Source organism: Sorex araneus, chromosome 5 (assembly GCF_027595985.1).
Source record: "Sorex araneus isolate mSorAra2 chromosome 5, mSorAra2.pri, whole genome shotgun sequence".
In the NCBI taxonomy this organism is placed as follows: Eukaryota; Metazoa; Chordata; class Mammalia; order Eulipotyphla; family Soricidae; genus Sorex; species Sorex araneus.
In genome coordinates, this window is record NC_073306.1 from 101,279,598 (window position 1) to 101,301,414 (window position 21,817).

General features: G+C 38.1%; 1 protein-coding gene across 1 annotated transcript in view; it reads right to left on the bottom strand.

Annotated features, from left to right (window-relative positions):
• ANK3 (ankyrin 3) overlaps window positions 1–21,817 on the bottom strand; it is a 511,843-nt gene that overhangs the window by 489,094 nt on the left and 932 nt on the right. The window lies entirely within an intron of this gene.

Below are 21,817 nucleotides of genomic sequence, written 5' to 3' on the forward strand. Positions count from 1 at the left end.
TTCAATCTCCAGTGCCAGAGAATTGCAGGAAGGGGCCCTCCAACCCAGGCCTCCCGATAAGTGCATGGGAAGTCCCCTTAAAAATGGCAATGTTGGGGCTGGAGTGATAGCACAGCAGGTAGGGCATTTGCCTTGCACGAGGCCGACCCAGGTTCGATTCCCAGCATCCCATATGGTCCCCTGAGCACAGAGCCAGGAGTGACCCCTGAGCATCGCTGGGTGTGACCCACAAAGCAAAATAAATAAATAAAATAAAATAAAATAAAAATAAATAAAATGGCAATGTTGGGGTCAGAGAGATAGTCCAACAGGTCGAGCATTTGCCTTGCATGTGGCTGACCCAAGTTCGATTCCTAGCATCCCATATGGTCCCCCAAGGACCACCAGGAGTGATTCCTGACTGCAGAGCCAGGTGTAACCTCTGAGCATCGCCAGGTGTGACCCAAAAAGCCAAAAAAAAAGGGGGGGGATGCATTCTTAGGGTAGAACGCAGTAGGGAAATAGGAATTCCCATAGAGTACTCATAGGAAAATGTGATATGATAGCAGATAATTTTTTCAGGAAAGCCTGAAAAAATATCTATAAATTGACATTACCTTCATTTCCAGAATTTCACTTCTAAACTGAGTCCCAGAGACATATATGTGCAAAGATAAATGTGCAAGGTACTTTTTGCAGCAGTATTTATTAAAGCTAATGAGTAAAAAAAGAGTCAAATGTGCTTCAGTAGGAAAGTGGTTAAACTACACATTTTAATCTAATGGGATGAGCTATAGTGAAGAACAAGGGCAAAGGCCAGAATGGACACAGGGACAGATCATAAATTAAGAACTGGACACACATTGAGGCTGGAGCAATAGTACAGTGGGTAGGGCATTTGCTTTGCACGTGGCCAACCCGGGTTCAATTCCCAGCATTCCATATGATTCCCTGAGCACCGCCAAGAGCAATTCCTGAGTGCATAGCCAGGAGTAACCCCTGTGTACCTGTGTATCACCAGGTGTGACCCAAAAAGAAAAAAAAAGAACAGGACATAGGGGATTTACATTTTCTCAAATTAAGGACAGTGTTCAATAGCATTAATACCTCAGCTTATATCATTGGCATAGTCATACCCATTACACAACCAGCACAATACAAGGTCTGGGCAATTTTCTACCTTTAAGGTATGATCATGCTTGAATGAATTTTTCTGAGGCCACACCCCATAGGCGTAACATGCTCTGTGGATCAACAGCTGGCAATAAATTCCAGAAAGTAAGCCCCTCCTCCTTTGCATAAAACAAAATATAAAATAGATGTAATAAACAGCTTGTTGATATATTTTTAAAATTTACAAAATATTTAGCATGCATAATTAGTAAAATGCCATGTACATTGCTGCAATCTCTAATTCTGCTTCATTCCTTTTGAAGCAATTATATTTTTCATATTTAAAGTTTGTTCCTGAATGAAAGAGGATGCACAGAAATGACTGCCCATTTGAAAGTGTACAGCAGAGTTAGAGAGAGGATACTGAGAAGTGAGTTGCTGTCCTTGCACATGCAAAGTTGGGTTTGATCCCCAGAACCACAAATGGCTCCTTACCCCACCAAAAGTCACCCTGAACTCAGAACCAGGAGTAAGCTCTGAGCACAGCCAGGTGTGGCCTGAACTCCCCTCTTTCCTAAAATGTACAGCAAACACAAGGAATTTTGTGGAACTTTGTGGAACTGAAATAGTCATATTCTGGCAATTCTGCACTGTCTATAAATTAACAATAACAAACAATCTCTTCTGTTCCACTACTGTTTATTCTGGAACTGTCTTCATTTCCTTCAGGCATATTACTCCTCCATATTAAGCAACTGGACTTAATTTCTTCACTATAGCAGGTAAAACAATAATTATGTTTAAAAGTCCATCTAAAGCAAATAATTACATCAAAAGAAAAGCTCAAGAAAGGTTACATTAGCAGGTGATTCTATCTAGCAGATCTTCACAAAGTACTTTCCAGTGCAAGGTAATGTTTTAACTCATGTCATCCTTGTAACAGCCACATAGACTATTAGGTTAGAAAACAAAATCCCAACTACCTCCAATTTACTAAAGAAAAGTCTTAGTCACTAGAAAATGATTTATCCTAGGTCATAGAGCTTGTGAATGCCAGTGCCTGAATTTGAAACTGGAATACTTTCAACCACTATATACATGTGCACGTGTACCGTGATATTTATAGTTTTTTTAATTGACATTAAACAGACACGAAGGATTGTATTAGTTTTCAGTGCACAACATAATGGTTTGATATCTGTTTATATTTCTAAAAGACCATGAGAGGACCCAGAAGCCTAGCACAGCAGTTAAGACACTTGCCTTGCTTGAGGCTGACCCAGGTTCGACCCCCAGCATCCCATAATGGTCCCTCAAACTTGCCAGCAGTGATTCCTGAGCTCAGAACCAAGAGAAAACTCTGATTGCTACCTTGTGAGGCCCCCAAAAGCAAAACAAAAACAATAAAAAAAGAGGATAATTTTTGTTAGCATTCTGTCATCACACACAAATATAATTTTTGTAAGAACTTTTAAGATTTGCTTAGCAATTTTCAAATTATGTATACACATATATGTGTATATATACATATATGTGTTTGTTTTGTTTTATGTGCCATGAAACTCAGAGACTTAGACAAACAATGTAGCTCCACTGCTGAGCTGCATTCCCAGCTTGTGTTTTGTACTTATTTAAATGTATTTTTCTAAGAACAGAATACACATTTATTCAGAATTCTGAGCAATATGCCCTTTTAACTTAGCTTCTCTTAATAACTATAGCATTCCTTTAAATCAGCATTGACATTTGGTAATATAAATCAAAAAGAGAAGAGACAAATATATATATGTACATATATGTAACTATATATTAATTACAGAGTGATATATAATGATCAGATTTATGTTTTATAGAGTATTTCTTAAAAGCATTATATCACTGAAACCCAATCATGAACAAACTTGTAACTGTGTATCTCATTAAAATTAAAATTAAAAACATCTCTAATAAAGGCCTATACTATGAAATGCCAATGACATGATATATATATATATACAGAATTATTGATGAAAAACTTTTTTTTTGCTTTTTGGGTCACACCCGGTGATGCACAGGGGTCACTCCTGGCTCTGCACTCTGGAATTACCCCTGGCAGTGCTCATGGGACCGTATGGGATGCTGGGAATAGAACCCAGGTCAGCCGCTTGCAAGGCAAACGCCCTACCCACTGTGCTATCGCTCCAGCCCCTGATGAAAAACTTTTTAAGAGAATATTTTGTGCTGCTTTTTGTTGCTACTGTTTATAGCTGAGGAAACGTGGTAATAAGAGTTCATGTTCATGTTTATGGTGTTCATGAAAAATCGTTGCCATCCCCAGACTCCCAGAGTACGACACACGGCCTCTGTTACTGTCCTAGGGGCTCTTCTGGTTCACCTGCACCCCACAGCAGCCTCAATGCTGTAATCAAAATCCAGGGAGTTGTTGTCTTTAGATACTGTGCACTCCTTTGAAAAACTGTGAATTCTTTGCGGGTCACTAGGTGGCATATTACTCTGGTTGTCCACACATGTACTCATCAAGCCTTGCTGTCAAGGACAGTATGACAGGGAAACTCTCAGAGAAATAAGCAAGTGTACTCCTTTGCTTTTATAAAGAATCTTTGTGTATATGAAATGCACTAAAATTAGTCAATATAAAATGATAGAATACTTTAACAACCTGCTATATTTTATTTAAAAGGGAAATTATTGAAATAAAAATTTACAGCAGTCAAACTCATGTGTGAACTCTATCACTACTTTTTTTTTAATAATCACAGGGCTACTATTTATATTTCCTATATTATATTTGTATACTTATATAAATATCTTGGGCTGGAGCAATAGCACAGCCGGTAGGGTGTTTGCCTTGCACGCAGCCAACCCGGGTTTGATTTCTCCGTCCTTCCCAGAAAGTTCGGCAGGCTACGGACCAAGAGTATCTCGCCCACACAGCAGAGGCTGGCAAGCTCCCTGTGGCGGATTCAATATGCCAAAAACAGCAACAAGTCTCACAATGGAGACGTTACTGGTGGCCGCTCCAGCAAATCAATGCAACGGGTTGACAGTGATATAAATATTCTTAATGTTTTTAATATTACATATTAATATTGAAACATTATAGTGTGCTTGATGTGACTTAAGAGGTTTGACTAGAATAAGACACATCATGGTATCACTATATCACTGTCATCCCATTGCTCATCAATTTGCAAGAGCGGGCACCAGTAACGTCTCCATTGTGAGACTTGTTACCGTTTTTGGCATATCGAATATGCCACGAGGAGTTTGCCAGGCTCTGCCATGCGGACGGGATACTCTTGGTAGCTTGCTGGGCTCTCCGGGAGGGACAAAAGAATCGAATCCAGGTCGGCCTCATGCAAGGCAAACGCCCTACCCGCTGTGCTATCGATCCAGAATAAGACACATAAGCAGCTTTAAAAAAAAAACAAACAGCAGCTTGGGGGCTGGAGCGATAGCACAACGGGTAGGGCGTCTGCCTTGCATGCGGCCGACGCAGGTTCGATTCCCAGCATCCCATATGGTCCCCTGAGTACCGCCAGGGGTGATTCCTGAGTGCAGAGCCAGGAGTAACCCCTGACCATAAAATGTGCTACCAACCACATTTCTGCAAATGTTCTCTAAGACAGGAAATCATATCAGTCTAGTATAAGTATTGTTCAAGATTTATATGTATTAGCCTATTACTTTTTTGTTTGTTTGTTTTTGCAGTACCAGGGATTGGACAACAAGGTTCTATAACTGAGTTACATCCCCAACCCTTTGGTCAATATACAGAATATTCTACACACAAAGTTAAACATTTCCTATTTCTTCAATCACAGGTTTAAAGAATATGATACTAGTTGGAATAAAGATTAAATATATGTTATAAATTTTCAGTTATAAATAAATTTAAAGCAAGAAATTGTAAGAAAAGATATTAAAGGTAAGGACACCTCATGTTACTGGGACATAAAAAATGAATCACTCCCTCTAAAATTAAAAAAAAATGACTCTAAATAAAGGCAAAAAGGCATTTTGAAAGTATTCAGAACTTAGAGAAAAATTGTGCGTTTTTATTCCTCTGAAAACCATAGAGTTCAAACAGCTTTCTTGAATAGCTAATTCTAATTATTCAATTTTGGAGCACATATCATGACCAGAAAGAATTCCATAGGGTAATACCAGTGTCAAGTGTCTACTTGACCAATAGGTTCTTAACTAATTGCTATTTTAATGAATTTGAATATTACCAAAAATATTTTTAAAAAATCTTCCATACCCAGGAGAAACCAAAGAATCTCATATCTTGGAGATTTTCCGGTTTGTTTGGTAGACTAAGTAACCCACAAGCAAATAACATTTCTGATACTTTACTCTTTCCTGCAAAGTCTACTATAATAAGGAGCTAATAATTGTTTGTTTTGATAATTTAATGTGAAACGTCTTCTCATTATAACCACATATTCAGTCATTCTTACAGGAAATCGCCAACAGCGCAACTTACATTGGTTTGCCAAGAAGTTGACCAAAATAAAATAAGTTGACTGCGTTATTGACTGACTTATCAACCTGATTCCAAAACCTCTTTGTAACTTTGCCCAGGGGCAGCCTCTCATGCAAGATATTAAAAAAGAAACAAGGATGATTGAAGCTACACAGTGAAATAAAAAAATATATATATTACTATTTGCCCCTCAGTTAATGTAAGCATAAGCATATGCAACACTGAGAGTGGTTGACATTTTAAGTTTCTATTTTAAACTGATATTTTAAACTTATGATATATTACTTCTCCCTGGGTGAAATCTTTTTTGGCGGAGCTAGATGATACACACCAAGCAAAGATCACCAGGCCCACTGATACTCAACCGCTGGGGCCAGTAAGTTCAAGTTCAATGTTCTGACCCAGCAGTACTGGGACCACTAAGAACAAACCCAACAGAGCTCAGGGGGCCATGTGGTGCCAAGAATTGAACTGGGGCCTTTGGCATGTTCATCTGGGAACACTGGGCCAAAACAGGACTTGGGAACATTGGGACAAGACTTAAACTTTTAATCTTCCTGGCCCTTGTAGGACAGCTAAAGTCATCATCTATTTTCCTGACTTGTATAAATTTCTTTTCTCTGGTCTGCTGCTCTTCCATGCTACACTCTCTGTCTTGGATAGTCAGTAACTTACGATAAGGAATACAATGCAAATGGCAAATGCTTCTCACTTCTACTTCTGCTCAAAGTTACTATTTCTGCTAAAGCCCCCCATCATAACGGGAAAACTGTAGCTGTAGCACTGTAGTCCCAGTGTTCATCGATTTGCTGGAGTGGGCACTTCTAATGTCTCCATTGTGAGACTTGTTACTGTTTTTGGCATATCAAATACTCACGGATAGCTTGCCAGGCTCTGCCAGGCGAGCGGGATACTCTGGGTAGCTTGCTGGGCTCTCCGAGAGGGACAAAGGATTTGAATGAGAAAACAATGATCTTTATTTTTCTTAAATACATTTTCAGTCAATTAGGTCAGAATTATTCAACCATTTTACACCCGAGGACCAGCACCTGTCCTGCACACCAGTTCATGAAGCAGCAGTTACAACCAAGGTGATAAATGCAACAGTGGGTTTCAAGCTCCAACAGCTCACACCCAGCAGTGAACCAGTGATTAAAGACAACTAAGTTATCTCACTATCACTGTCTTTTTACACAAAACCTTGCACATGATCTCCACATATATATAGGATAAATTTTCACTGTACTTTACTCAAAAGATCCATAAGAATAGTGTAACCTGTTAACAACAGAAAGTAAAATGAAGATGGTAGTTTTATACTGTTGAGGTGAAACAAAGAAAACATTTTTAGTTCCTAAAAAAAATAAAAGTTTATAGAATTAGACATGACCAAACAATTCTACCCCTAGGTATTAACCAAAAGAACTGGGAACAGGTGTTCAAACAAAACTTGTAGACAAGTGTTCATTAAAGCTCTATTCATATTACTAAATAAACAAAATGTGAAATATCCATACAATAGAATATCATTTGGCTATAAAAGGTATTACTCTATCCATAAATAAATATAAATGTACCAAGTAAAAATGAAGAAAAGCATTCAGCATTACTATCAATAATAAATTATATTATTATCAAGGAAGTGAAAAATAAAAAAGAATGAGATTGGCCTATGCAAATGGCATATATCAGAAGGCCAATAAGCAGTGTTAAAAGGAATATGGAGAAACAGGAACCCTCATTAACTGGAAGCAGGAGTGTGAATTAGTTCAGCCTCTGTAAAAAGTAGTATGAATTTTTTCTCAAAAATTTAAAAGTAAATTCCCATAAGATATGAAAATTTTGTATAGGTATCCATCCATTTCAAAAATGTCACTTCAAACAGATATAACGCAAACCTATGTTCAATAGCACATTATATATAATGGGCAAGATTTGAAAACCCAAATGTCCAGTGACAAATCAATGGATAGAGTTGTAGCATGCAGTACACACTGGAATACTACAGTTTGTAGAAGACATGAAATAATGGATTTTGCTAAGTGAACCAAATCAGGAGACAATACCAAATATCTTACTTGTGAAGTATATAAAGAAGTGAAATACGTAAAGAAATAAAGCAAGTGAACAGACGATGTCCAATAAAAGGAAAATGATTATTATCAAGGGAACAGAAGATGCACCAAAATATTCCAATGGACAGTGATGAAAGAATACACTGGCATTTCAGTATGACTGGAGGCATGGCGTGATAAAAATGCACCCCTAAGATGAATACACCTTTACACTCTTATAAACTAATCCAGCGTTATCTCAATTTAAAAAAAGTTTAAAGGGGCTAGGTGCATTTGCCTTGCATGCCGCTGATCAGGGTTCAATTCCCAGCATCCCGTATGGTCCCCTGAGCACCTCCAGGAGCAATTTCTCAGTGCAGAACAATGAGTAACCCCTGTGCATCACCATGTGTGACCCAAAAAGCAAAAACACAAATTTTTTAAATTAACTACAAGTCAAAAATTCTGAAGCATTATTAAAAAATCAGAATAATGGGTTGGAAAGATAGTATAGCAGACAGGGCACTTGTCTTGCACACAGTAGACCTGTGTTCTTTTCTGTGGATTGTATATAGTCCACGGACCACAACCAGGGTGATCCCTGAGTACAAAGAGAGCAAAAAGCCCACAGAATACCTAGGTATGACCCACACTACCAACACCAATCAGAATAATAAACTATAGTTTCAAATGTGATATTCTGAGATGTCAGGAGATAACTCTAGTAAAGTTTATAAGATTATTTAAGAGCAATTGGTTACAAAGAAGGTACAATGAAATAGAATCAATAAAAATATTTTTAATTTTCCAAAAGTGGATTCTAGATGATGGAGAGAGAGTACAGGAGTTAGGGTACTTGTTTTACACACAGCTGACCCCAGGTTCAACCCCAATACAACATATCACCCCCCCAAGCACTACCAGGAATGATCCCTGAATACAGAGGCAGGATTAAGTCCTGAGCACTGCCAGGCATGACTCAAAACCAAACAAACACAAAAGTAAAGATGGATTCAGGAATCCTCAAGAATTCTGCTTGTTTCTCCAACCTTTAAGTGGATTCCCCTTCTTCCAGCTTCATTCTGGCAACCTTCATGTTGACGCCCCCCCCCCATCAGCTTCACAGGCCCAGTTCCACATCTCCTAAACTTCTCCCTGAGAGCTTGACTCTGCATACCTCAGAATGCTCACACTTACATCTCCTGCCACTGAATGAAGACAGGAAGAAATTAAAAAAAAAAAAAAAAAGAACAATCAGTCTAATTCCTCAGATACTCCCTATATAGTTAGGAGGGCTAACTATAAAGATTCACCCTCAGCACAGCAGGAGGGCAGCAAACAAACAGGGTAATGTGAGCCCACTAAGATCAATGAGTGAAAATAATAACCAGAACACTATCGATACCAGCCAGCTCTGTGAATCTCAGAGAGTGACTACAGTGACACCACGGTGAGCATGTTTAATAAGTTCAAAGAAACTGTGGCACAGTTATTCCGCAAAGGATAGAAAGTATAACAACAAAAATGAGACTATTACAGTCAGAAGTGACACAAATTAAGAGGATGGTAGGTGATATTTTAAAAAAAACTCAATAGATGGTCTGAGCAGCAGAATTAACCGTGGATAAGGAAAAGATCAATGTGCTCTAAAATGAGATGCAGGAAATCTATAAGGGACAAAAAACAGAAGATGGGGAACTATCACTGTCACTGTCATCCTGTTGCTCATCGATTTGCACAAGCGGGCACCAGTAATGTCTCCATTGTAAGACTTGTTGTTACTGTTTTTGGCATATCGAATACGCCACGGGTAGCTTGCCAGGCTGCCATATGGGCAAGTTACTCTCGGTAGCTTGCCGGGCTCTCCGAGAGGGGCAGAGGAATCAAACCCGGGTCAGCCACGAGCAAGGCAAGTGTCCTATCGCTGCGCTGTCACTCCAGCTCAAGATGGGGAACAGTCTGAAAAAAATGAACAGCAGATCGGAGAATAGGATAAGGTCAAGAAGAGCTAAGTAAACATCATCAAAGTCTCTGAAGAACAGAAAAGTGAATTTAATGAAGAATCACTAGTTAAAGAAATCACAGATAAGAATTTTCCAGAGTTGAGGACTGCAGGCATAGAGATCCAAGAGACCCAAAGTATTCCAGTGAAAATAAACACAAGTAGGAAAATCCCAAGATACATTATTATAACAAAAGTCAAAGACAGAGACATTTCAATATTCTATTGAAAGCTAAAATATTTTTTATAAAAGGGACTTACATACAATGGAAAGCCCATAAAATTCACAGAAGATCTGTCAAATGATACTCTATAACCCAGAAAACAGTGGAGGGACATAGCAAAAAGAATAAACAAAAAACCTCAATGAAATGTTAAGATGCAGGAAACATTTCATATATCGAATATTCTATGTCAATTTAGGTGATTTTTACATCGATAGAGATTTTATTATAATCTTTTATTTACGTATTTTATAGTTTTTATCACTGTACTGTCATCCCGTTGCTCATCGATTTGTTCGAACGGGCACCAGTAACGTCTCTCATTGAGAGACCAATACGCATGGGTAGCTTGCCAGGCTCTGCCGCATGGGCTCGATACTCTCGGTAGCTTGCCGGGCTCTCCAAGAGGGGCAGAAGAATCGAACTCGGGTCGGCTGTGTGAAAGGCTAATGCCCAACCACTGTGCTATCGCTCCAGCCCATAGTTTTTATACATTGGTAATATAAAAGAACCTCCCTCATTTAGGTTAGTTTTGTTCTAGAGGTTCCCAAAATTGTAAAATTCTGTTATAGTAAAATTGTGAACAATGTGTGTGGTGTCACTAGTACCTATCTGAAGCACACTCACACAACGACTTCACCAAAAGTCATTATCTCACACATTTTTTTCAAAGATTAGAGATGAGAAAGATAGTACAGGGATTAGGACACTGGCCTTGCTTATGAGTGACCCAGGTTCAGTGCAACTGAACCACCACCGGGAGTGACCCTTGAGTGCAGAGTAAGGAGTAAGATCTTAGCACTGCTAAGTGCGCTAAGTGTCACTCAAACCCCTCTAAAACATTTTACAAAAATACAAATTTGTATCATATTTGTACTAAATATGATACAAATGCTTAGAACTTAAAGGCAATTAAGGTGAAAAAATCCTCCTGACTAAGTCAGAATAGAGAACTTTGAATATCTAAAAACAAGCTTTTTCCTGTGCGTTTCTATTTGTCCAAAACAACAGACTGAATAAAGTAACCCCAAATGTGTCTAGTAGGGGGCAATGCATTTAATTTCTGATAAGTATCTCTGTCGAGGACTGGGGTGGGAAACCACGCTACAGTTTCGTTTGTTTTTAAAAATAAACTTTGAAGTTAATCACAAATGTTTGCTTGAATATATGATTCACTTAATTATCTGTAATTATGAAATCTTTTTTATATATGCAGACCACCACAATTCAACTTTCATAGGTATTATGATGTTCCTTCTATGTTAGAAAATAACTAGATATTTAAATGGTGAAATCAACCCATAAGATAACATGATTATGCTCTAGAGCTCGTAATTTTGTATAATGCCAAGGCAAATTATTAGTGATAAAATCAAAGCATGTAAAGACTAAATAAACCAGCACCATGAAAATAAGGGAAATTACATAATGCTCCCAGATAAATTATCTAGTGGTTAAGCTTTGTATTAAGGAATTCCTTTGGTTTAATTTAATTGTTGCTTAATTTTATATTAAGTACCTACAAAATGCTAACATTAAATATGATACAAATGCTCAGAATTGTGAAGTCTGTATTCCGTGACACCATAATCATAGTCCCAATATGCACTGCTGGCAAACAATATGATGCATAAGAAGCATACCAGATTTATTGAATTCAGTTGCTGATATATACCTCAATTTGTATTTCTAGTTTCAGTTTCTCAAGTAAAATGTGACCCAAGGTGGAAAGTAATGTTAATTAAAGATTTAACAGATAAAGGTTGTTGCAAGAAGATTTAAAATTCCTCTCTACTTGAATCATGGTGGTTCACAATGAGGAGCACTGAAGGGCAGGTAAAGACTACAGTGAAAGTTTATTGTGGCTACAATTTCACTGGGCTGGAGCATTAGCACAGAGGGTAGGGCATTTGCACGAGGCAAACCCAGGTTTGATTCCTCTTGGAGACCCTGGTAAGTTATCCAGAGTATCCTGACCAAATGGCAGAGCTTGGCAAGCTATCTATGGCGTATTCAATATGCCAAAAACAGTAACAAGTTTCACAATGGAGAAGTTACTGGTGCCTGCTCAAGCAAATGGATAAACAACTGCATGACAGTGCTACTGTGCTATAGTGCTACAAGCTCACTGGGTGCTATATCCCTAAAATACTATTTTTTGCCCTCATAGCTTATAAATTCTGGAAATACCATTTAAGGACCACATATAGAAATCTTGAAATTCCATGCAAACTGGATGAATCCATTTCTTCTTACAGGACCACATATCACAGAACTTTTCCCCAGACAGCTCCGTCTGCCTAAAATGACGTCTTTCCAGAGCTTTCCAAGCTCCTGTCAAGACTGAGCTCACCACCTCAGGGATCCTTTGCAGGGTGACCTATCATGCATGCTGCCCCCCCAGCCCCAGCCCCAGAAGTCACCTCTTCACTGAGTTGTACTCTTTCCAGTGGTTCTTGTGTAATTTTTATATAAACTTACTGCTAGCTATTCAGTTTACACGTATGTTATCTACCCTAACGATGGTGGATGCCCTTAAGCTCAAGTACTTACTTGAATGAGTTCTAAAAAATAATTTTAAAAGAATAAATGATATGTACTGAGACAGAAGCAAAATGACAAACCAGGCTGATTCAAAGCTCTGTGTGATTACTCTTTATTTTCAAACATACACATGGTCGAGTGATCAGACAAGCATACCTCTGTGCTGTGGAACATATATTTTAAATAACTACAGTGATTTCAAACTATAGGAGGAATAGCCTGCATTCAGTAAACTGCATAATTATGTTCTGAATTTCACAATCTAGACGCTATTCAGGCATTAAAAAGGAACAAATCATTTATTTTTTCATTTTCTTACTTTTTCTTTAGTTTTGGGGCCATATCGGGCAGTGGCTTGGCTTACTCCTTGCTCTGTGCTCAGGGACCACTCCTGGCAGTGCTCAGGGAACCATATGTGGTGCCAGAGATTAAACCCCGGTTGTGCACATGCAAGACAAGTGCCTTGCCACTCATCTCTGCAGTCCAGTTTTGTATTTTTTAAGGGTAATATTAAATCCAGTATCTCAACTGGTATCTATAAAACAAATAAAGGAATATCATATGACAGCATGTTTTAAATATGCTGTATTTCTATTAATACTCTAGTGATTGAGGACCAACAGATTTCAAGAACTAGACTTAAAAACCAATAAAAGAATAGTAAGTTGAAAGTATATTCTGGTAGTAAGCTAACATAGTCATATTTCATTTTACAATTGTGTTTCATTAAGGAAAAGACAGAATGAAATCTTTTCAACTGTAAGCTGTATTTCAGGAGTATACCCATGGGTGGCCAAAGAGATAGTAGAGTGGGTAGGGCATCTGCCTTACATACAGTTGACCTGGGTTTGAGACTCTGGCACCCCCTGTAGTTCCCAGAGACGGCCAAGAGTGATCACTGAGCATAGAACAGGAGTAAGCCCTAAGCACTGCCATGTGTGGTTCAAAATCCAAAATATAAAATAAAATAAATAAAAATTATATAAGCGAAGGACTGGGCCCAGCTCAAATAGAAGCATGTTTTTTATGCACTAGACTCTCAGCTCCATTCATGGCAGCACAGGGTTTTCTAAGCACTACCAGGGTGACCCTGGTGAATGTCAGTACTACTGCACAGTCCCAGTTCTGCGTCAAGCCCTAAAGAGTTGGTTGGCTTTATTATCAGACCAAGAATCACCAGGATGACCCCAGAGTACCAGGCACACTCCATGGGAGGACTCCTCCCAAAATATGCTATGAATAAGTCAGTGGTTTTTATTTTTGATGAAGCACAAGGGCATTTATATATTAACAGCAGGAAATTAAGTAACATTTATATTATTAAAATTTTCTTGGCAAGTAGATGTGAAGATTCAATAAGTGACTACCCACAAACTTGTATTTTTTCTTTCAGAAAATATGCACCATAGTTGTTTTTTTTGTTGTTTGTTTGACTTAGATACAATTGACCAACATCACTGTGTAAGTTTATGGTATACAGCACAATAGTTTGGTTTACATATGTTGTGAAAGAATTATCACAAAAAGGTTAGTAGTATCCACCTTATTATAGATAAAAAAACAAAAAAATTCTTTGTGATGAGACTCAGGATTTAAATAAATAACAGTGCCAGATATAGTCATCATGTTATATAGTATATCCCCTTGGCATTATTAATATGAGGAAAATTTGCACCCAAAAGAGGAAGCTTGTATCTTCTTTCTCTAATCTCTGTCCTCTGGTAACCATAAATCTGATGTCTTTTTTTTCCCTAAGTATTTTTGTTTTACATATGAGAAATAACAGTATTTGCATTTCTGTCTTACTCAGAATAACATCTCAGTGTTCGTTCATGTGGTCATAAAATGGCAGGATTTGCCATTTTTTGTCAGAATAATGTTCCACTATATGTATATACACATTATCCATATAAAAATATAGATTATGTATACAATGTTACTTCTTTATTCTCCCCTCAATGTTCACCAATCAATGAACACAGGTTGTTCTCATGTCTTCACTGTATCACTGTATCACTGTCATCCCGTTGCTCATCGATTTGCTCGAGCAGGCACCAGTAACGTCTCCATTGTGACACTTGTTTTTACTGTTTTTGGCATATCAAATACACCATGAGTAGCTTGCCAGGCTCGGCCGTGCGGGCAAGATACTCTCGGTAGCTTGCCGGGGTCTCTGAGAGGGACGGAGGAATCGAACCCAGGTCAGCCTCATGCAAGGCAAATGCCCAATTATAAATAATGATGCTATAAACATGGAGGTATAGAAATCTTTAAGAATGAGTACTTTTATTTGCTTTGGATACACTCCTAGTAGTGAAACTGCTAGATCACTTGATAGTTCTGTTTTCATTTGGGGGGAAATATCCATACTGTTTTCTATAGTGACAATACCAGTTTACAATCCATCAACAGTGCACTTATTTTCATATCCTTGCCAGTATTTGTTAAGCAGACTTATTTTTATTACCTCATCGAATGGCTATGAAAAACAAAAAATTAAGAATTCCCCACAGAATATATTAGCAGAGCATATTTCTTTTCTTATACAGAACTTGCAATTCACTGCTTAAAATAATCACCTCCGCCCCTAAAAATCGGACTTTATAAGTGTCACCTTCAAAACCACCTTGGTCCAACTGGTGAGATTTATTACCAAGCAAGTCAATATTTGTTCCTGGAAACAATTTTTCCTACAAGATGAAACTCCATTAGAGACCTTTGATATAGTGCCTGACATCGCAGAGCGGCAGATATCTGGAATTTATTAAGGATGAAGACAAGCCCCATCCCCCTCACCCAAGTTAACCTTTAGCCATCCTGGCTCATCAGCAGTTCCAGCTCAGAAGTCAGTACAGATACATAATCCATTATCTGAAATCCTTCCAGCCTGAAAAGCCCTGGAATTCAGAACTTTCCAGACTTTAGGAAGACACATGTCAGTATCAGGGCCATCCCCCAGCAGTGTTTGGTGAGAGGCCACCCTTAAACAAGGAATTTTTATTTCTTCCACAAAACATGTGAATATTCACACTAAGTAAGATAAATAGACTATAAATAGCTTCACGTAAGGTTAGAACAAGTTTGCTGCCAAATGAGTTCAGGTCAGGTCAAATTTTTTTGCCAAAGCTAGGAAAAATTCTGGTTTTTCTTTGGATTTTGGAATTAAGAACAATTAAACCTGTTGAACAGAAGTGCCTCACTTTAAAAATCATGTTGATGTGTAGCTCAATGATAAAGTGAATGCTTTAAATATCTGAGGCCTGGATTCGGTCCCTGGCACCCCCAAATTAAATAAATATAAATGAGAGTTATGTTCAAAGACTGTGTCCCAGGACCACCGTACAAAAAATAAATTTATATTAAGTTTTTCAGCTCTCTTTGTGCAAAAGCAACTGAAGAAAATCCCCTTGTAAAATTTAATTTTTATGGTTGCGATTATATAAAAGGTTATTCTTTTATTTCATAAATTTTCCAAAAAAGAAACAGTCTCCCAGTTTCTTCTCATGCATTTTTCACTACAAAAATGAAGTTAAGATTGCACAAATACTTAGACAATACAGAAATCTGCATACCTAAATGAGAAAGCTCCAGTGCTAAACTACCATTATAAATAAATTACTGTGGGGTCAAATTTCTGCTTTGTAGATATGGATGAACAAGATTTACACGCTTTAAGTGTCTATTAACTTAAACTGGATAGCAACCCAGAGGAAAAAAACTTAGACAGAATAAATAAAAAATGTTAACTGTATATGACTAAGGAAAAACATTTCAGTGATGCATACAGTGACATGGAAAATACTATTAAAGCCACTTGACACTGAGTATATCATTAGCACCTCAAAAATTACAATACTTTGGTCATGTGATCATGCTCAGTGCAACACCACTCAAATAACTCATCTAGCTTACCAACAAGAAATTTTGGGAGGTTATTTACTTGTGGAGTAGTCAGCAGCAAATTGAGTAATGTCCAAACGTAGAAACTAAAATTAAAAGTCAATAGAGATGAGTGCGCCGAAGGCGTATGAACACACTGTCAGCTCAGTACCAGAATACCATGCATTCCAGACACCCTAATCAAAGATCCTAAATCCAAAGAAGAATTCAACAATGAAATATCAGCAACATGAATGAAACTGAATACAACCAGGGTAATCAGCATTGATATTGACTATAAATCAGAAATGGACAGTCTCTTGATTCTCCTTTAAAAAATAAACATGCACTTGGATTATTTAAGCTTTATCAGAAAAAAAGAAAAGAAAAAAAACATGTATAGCTCTCCACATAAGGCGAGCACATGGGAAAGAGAAATTATAAAGTCTGCCTGAAGAAGAAACCTCAACAATCAAAACTAACTTAAATAAAGTCATTTTTGGTTCTTCAGATTTAAAAAAATAAAAGGGCAGCTGAACTAATGATGAAAGTTCCTTCACTGTTATTCCCTAGAAAATAAGCATACTTGTTTCATGCATGCACAATCATCTACACACACACACACACAATTATAATCTTTCACTGTCATCCCGTTGCTCATCGATTTGTTCGGGCGGGCACCAGTAACGTCTCTCATTGAGAGACTTATTGTTACGCTGAAGAGATAGTAGAGTAGGTAAGATGCTTGCCTTGCATGTGGCCAACCCATCTTCAATCTCTGGCACTGCATATGGTTCCAAGCACTACAAGGAATAATCCCTGAACACAGAACCAGGAGTAAGCCCTGGGCACCACTGGATAAAAAAACACCCTAAGATAAATTAACTAAACTAGGGATCAGTCCATAGTAACTAGTGGCAATGAGACGATATGATAGGGGGGCTAGAGATATAGTATAGCTAACACAATTCTGATCCCAGCACATGTCCCCTGAGAACTACTGGAAGCAATCCCCTTTAAAATCCCCAAATTAAAATCCAGCAATTCTACCTAATACAAGAGGTTGTTTTTTCTAAGACGTGATTCTGACTTCAATAACTCACAAAAAAAGGAAAAAAACAAACAAACAAAAAACCTAAAAGAGTACTTGTTATTTTTCTCTACACGGTTTAGATTCCTAAGCACATCCAGCTTCTTCCAATCTTCCTTTCCCTTTTATCCCACATTCTCTATCTGGAGGGCTCTGATCCCCTGGGAAACAGAGGAACCATATCATCTTAACATCAATTCAATCATGCCCTCCTTTATTTATCCTTTCCTGATGTCTTCCTCAAATGGAATTTACCACTCCCTCCTTTCTCCACCCCACCAATGAAATCTGCATTTACCTTTATTTGGTACTCTTAACACTTGTCGTTCAGTTTGGTTTACCATAGCTAGCTAGTACCAGCCCAGTAACTGCCGACTTTCCATCACCACATCTGCTGAATAACCAAACTGATTTCAAAGACTTTGATGACCATGTGTCTTATTGAGCATTTGTAAGTTGGGAACGTAGAGAGTATAACCGCTTTGTAAACTCCTATGGATTGAATTGCATTCCCCCCAAAAGCCGTATGTTGAAATAAAATCCTCTGAGAGATTGCATCTGGAATTCTGGGGTTTTGTTGGTTTATTCCTTTTTTTTGGGGGGGGGGGAGAGGGGGGAGAGACAAACCCAGTGGTACTTGGTGGCTATAGCAGCTATATAGACATCCAGCAGCTCAGGGGTGACTCCTGGAGGTGCTGGGGAACTATATGCCAGGAATCAAATCCAGGCCTCCCGCACACAAAGCACACAGTTGAGCCCAGTGAGCTCTTTCTCAAGCCTAAAGAGAGTGCTTTTAAAAGGTAATTAAGGACTGGAGAGAGAGAGTGCAGTAAGTAAGGACCTTGCCTTTCACACAGCTGATAAAGGTTTGATCTCTGGCACCACAGATAATTATCTCCTGAGCCCCATCAGGAGTGATCCTGAAGTATAGGAGCCAGGAGTAAGTCCTGAGCACAGCCAGTGTGACAAACAAAAAAAAAAGTCATGAAGATGAAGCATTGAGTGGATATTAATCCAAAATGATCGGCGGCCTTACAAGAAGAAGAAAGATATATATTTGCTATGCGAGTACAGGGGGTGAGAGAGTTATCAACAAGTCACCAGATCCCAACCATCACCTCATGCTTTTAGACTCTAGGGCTGTGATAAAATTACTTTTGTTACTTTTTTTTTGGTTTTTGGGTCACACCCGGCGATGCACAGGGGTCACTCCTGGCTCTTCACTCAGGAATTACCCCTGGCAGTGCTCAGGGGACCATATGGGATGCTGGGATTCGAACCCGGGTCGGCCGCGTGCAAGGCAAACGCCCTACCCGCTGTGCTATCGCTCCAGCCCCTACTTTTGTTACTTAAGGAACTGTTCTGCAAACCACTGTCCGTCTGCAAAAATTTTCTGTCAGTTCACAAAAATTTATTACTATTTAAGGCACCCAGTTTACCGTACTTTGTATAGGTACCTAGAGCTAATGCAAATGATAAATAAAATAGTTAAGAGTAACTCCTTATGTTATCTTTTTTGTGACTGGCTAAACTAAGTATTGCTGCCTTTATACTATCAGGTAGGCGAGTATGTCTTTATTTGTCATTTCTTCTATCAAATCAGCCCCCTCCATAATGAGCTTGAAATTCCACAATGGCAATAGTTTAGAGTTTAGAAGTTATTTTCAGGCAACTTTAAAGAATATATATATTCTTAATTCTTTATATTTTACTTTCATAATATCCATGATAGTTATGTCTTGTATATTAACTTCAATTTATAGACAGAATGTTATTGTTCTAGTCAAGACTAGATATCAGCTTAGAAGAAAAACTATATTAGAACTCAACATCCTGACTTTTAGTAAATCTTTCTTTTACATTCTGCAGAAGGTAAAATAGATACCTACAAAACATGTTCACACACACACACACACACACACACACACACACACACACACACCAATGCCTCCTACACATTGCAGAACAAAATACAGAAATTACTACAAAAGGCATTCCTTACATCTATTTGAAAACCTGTATTTCAGAACAAAATACAAAATAACATATAACAAAGGGATAATATGATGATAAAGGTAATATGATAATATTACCTTTATATGCTAACTCCAGTGTTACATGTCTCACAAGAGAGCTATGTAAGCATGTGATTTGTCCTGAAAATTCTCAATGTCAACACTTAATGTCATGCCATTCCGATTATTTCCTACACAAAAGACATTCTGCACTGAATTTCATATGACAATAACTCTATAAATAACCAGAGCATATTTTAAATGTGTGGAGAACTTGTTGCAGTAGAATCTGGCAGGTACACTTCCCACCTGCAATGCTTTCATTTGACCACACCCACCAATGCTGCAGTGAACATTATCTGGAAACAGAGACACTTCCTGATATACTTGATTCATAATGGAATACACATATATTCACACACACATACACCCAAAGGACAAATAAAGAATATAACATTTTTGTTGTTTCATAATTAAAACATACATGTACACGAGTGTTAATTTTTAAGACAAAAATATTGTATCTTTATCCAGAAAATATTGGAGAAAAGGACCTTTCAGTTAACATATATCTCTTACTTGAAATTTATTGCTCTAACACTGAATTCAATGGACATCAAATGGTGGAGCTGAGTCAGTGAAAGTTAGTTAATATCAAGCATACAAAAGGCTAATGCTGGGGGCTACTTCTGTAGGTTGGGGCTGCTCTTTGGGTAAACAACAATCAGTTCAGAATAGACAGAGCACACACATGCGAACTGAAAAAGAAGCAAAATGTACTCAGTATCCTGACAGTACAAGGTGCAACGTCAATCTAGAGGATGGACTGACTTTTCACAGGATAAAATGACATATTTCAAAAAGCGGTCATGATCAGGGTTAACCCTTCAAGGATAGGTAGGATTTTACCAGGCGACCTAACCAGAAGTGCTTTTTCTATGGACAGAAGACAAGAATCAAAATAAATAGATTAATTCAGGGATGGGTAAAAGCTCCAGCTTGGTTAGAATCAGATATAAACGAAAGACCTGGTGAAGGGGGGGGGGGGAATAAAGCTTGAGATTAGACTAGAATGGGTTCAAAGTACAGGGTTAGGAATTTGGAATCTACTGACCAGGCCACAGGCAGCTTGGAAGGTTCTGGAAGAATGTGATAACAGATTGGGCTTTCATAGACAGTTCCCTGGTAAGACTTGAAGAATGTGGACTGGACAAGAAAAGGACTAAATGCAAATGACTTCAGCATGAGTAGAGGAGAAATAAAACTCAGCTGGGAAATGTTTCCGGAAGATGGTGGAAATGCCCACGTTAAAGCCTTCCACATACCGTTCAAAAATATATGAGAGCCCCAGTCACTACTCACTCTAGTCAGGATTGCACTGTCATGGCTCCTTGTGACATTGTGCTCAGAATCACGCCTGTCAAACACTTGAGGCCATATCTCTCAAACCTGAGCAAGGCTGACAGCTTTCCTTGAGCCCTGGCTCACTATGCCAGACATTAAACAAATCATGTGTACAGTGCAGCTGCGACCTGTTCCCTGGGGAAATCAGAGTAGCACCTCTGCAACATCATCAACCCCGGCTGCGTCAATACAGGAGTCAAGGCTGACAGAGAGCCAGACCTCACAGATTCCCCATCACTAGGGCCGGCTGTGGAAGCACTGCCCTAGAATTTTGGCATGTTCAAAAATGTGTGCTCAGAGTAGTCTTCTAGAGTAGCTCCTTTAAGAACACAGTCTTCAAGCAAATCTTTCCATAAATAATACATGGATCATGGAAAAAATTGAAATATCTGTCAAGTCCATGAGTAGTTGAAGCCATTTTCTTCTGTACTATACCCAGCATTCTCTGTCTTCTGGTAGGGCATACATTACATTGGGTCAAGCAGAGCATTTTAGAGACACAATTATATATGAAACAGCCCCAGTAATTAAAACAAATGTCTGGATTTGGCTATAGATAAAAAAATATATGTAGTATAAATTTTCTGTAAGTGATCATGAATTATAGATTGATTTTAGGTTTTTCTTTTTCTTTGTTGCAGATATGCAACTGTCTTTTCCACTGGTGGCACGCCCTATGGAAGCCAGTTTATAAACCACAATGGATCAAAAGCAAATGCTAGACCTAGGGAATTCACCCCAACCCCATTTAAAAATACATTAAAATGTTAGGAATATATTTTAATATGCACATATTTAAGAAAATCAATATAAACGTAAAGATTATAAAGTGTATATTTTAATATTGTATAGATTCTTTAAATTACTTGAAAACCAAAATTCATTTCATAAATTACAATGGGCAAATTAGGCACATAGGCATACAAATGCAGAATTTGATTGCAAATCTGAGATTTGTTAGTCATAAGCTGATCAATAATTAAAATGGATTTCACCTCCATGCTACAATTTTAATATATAACTA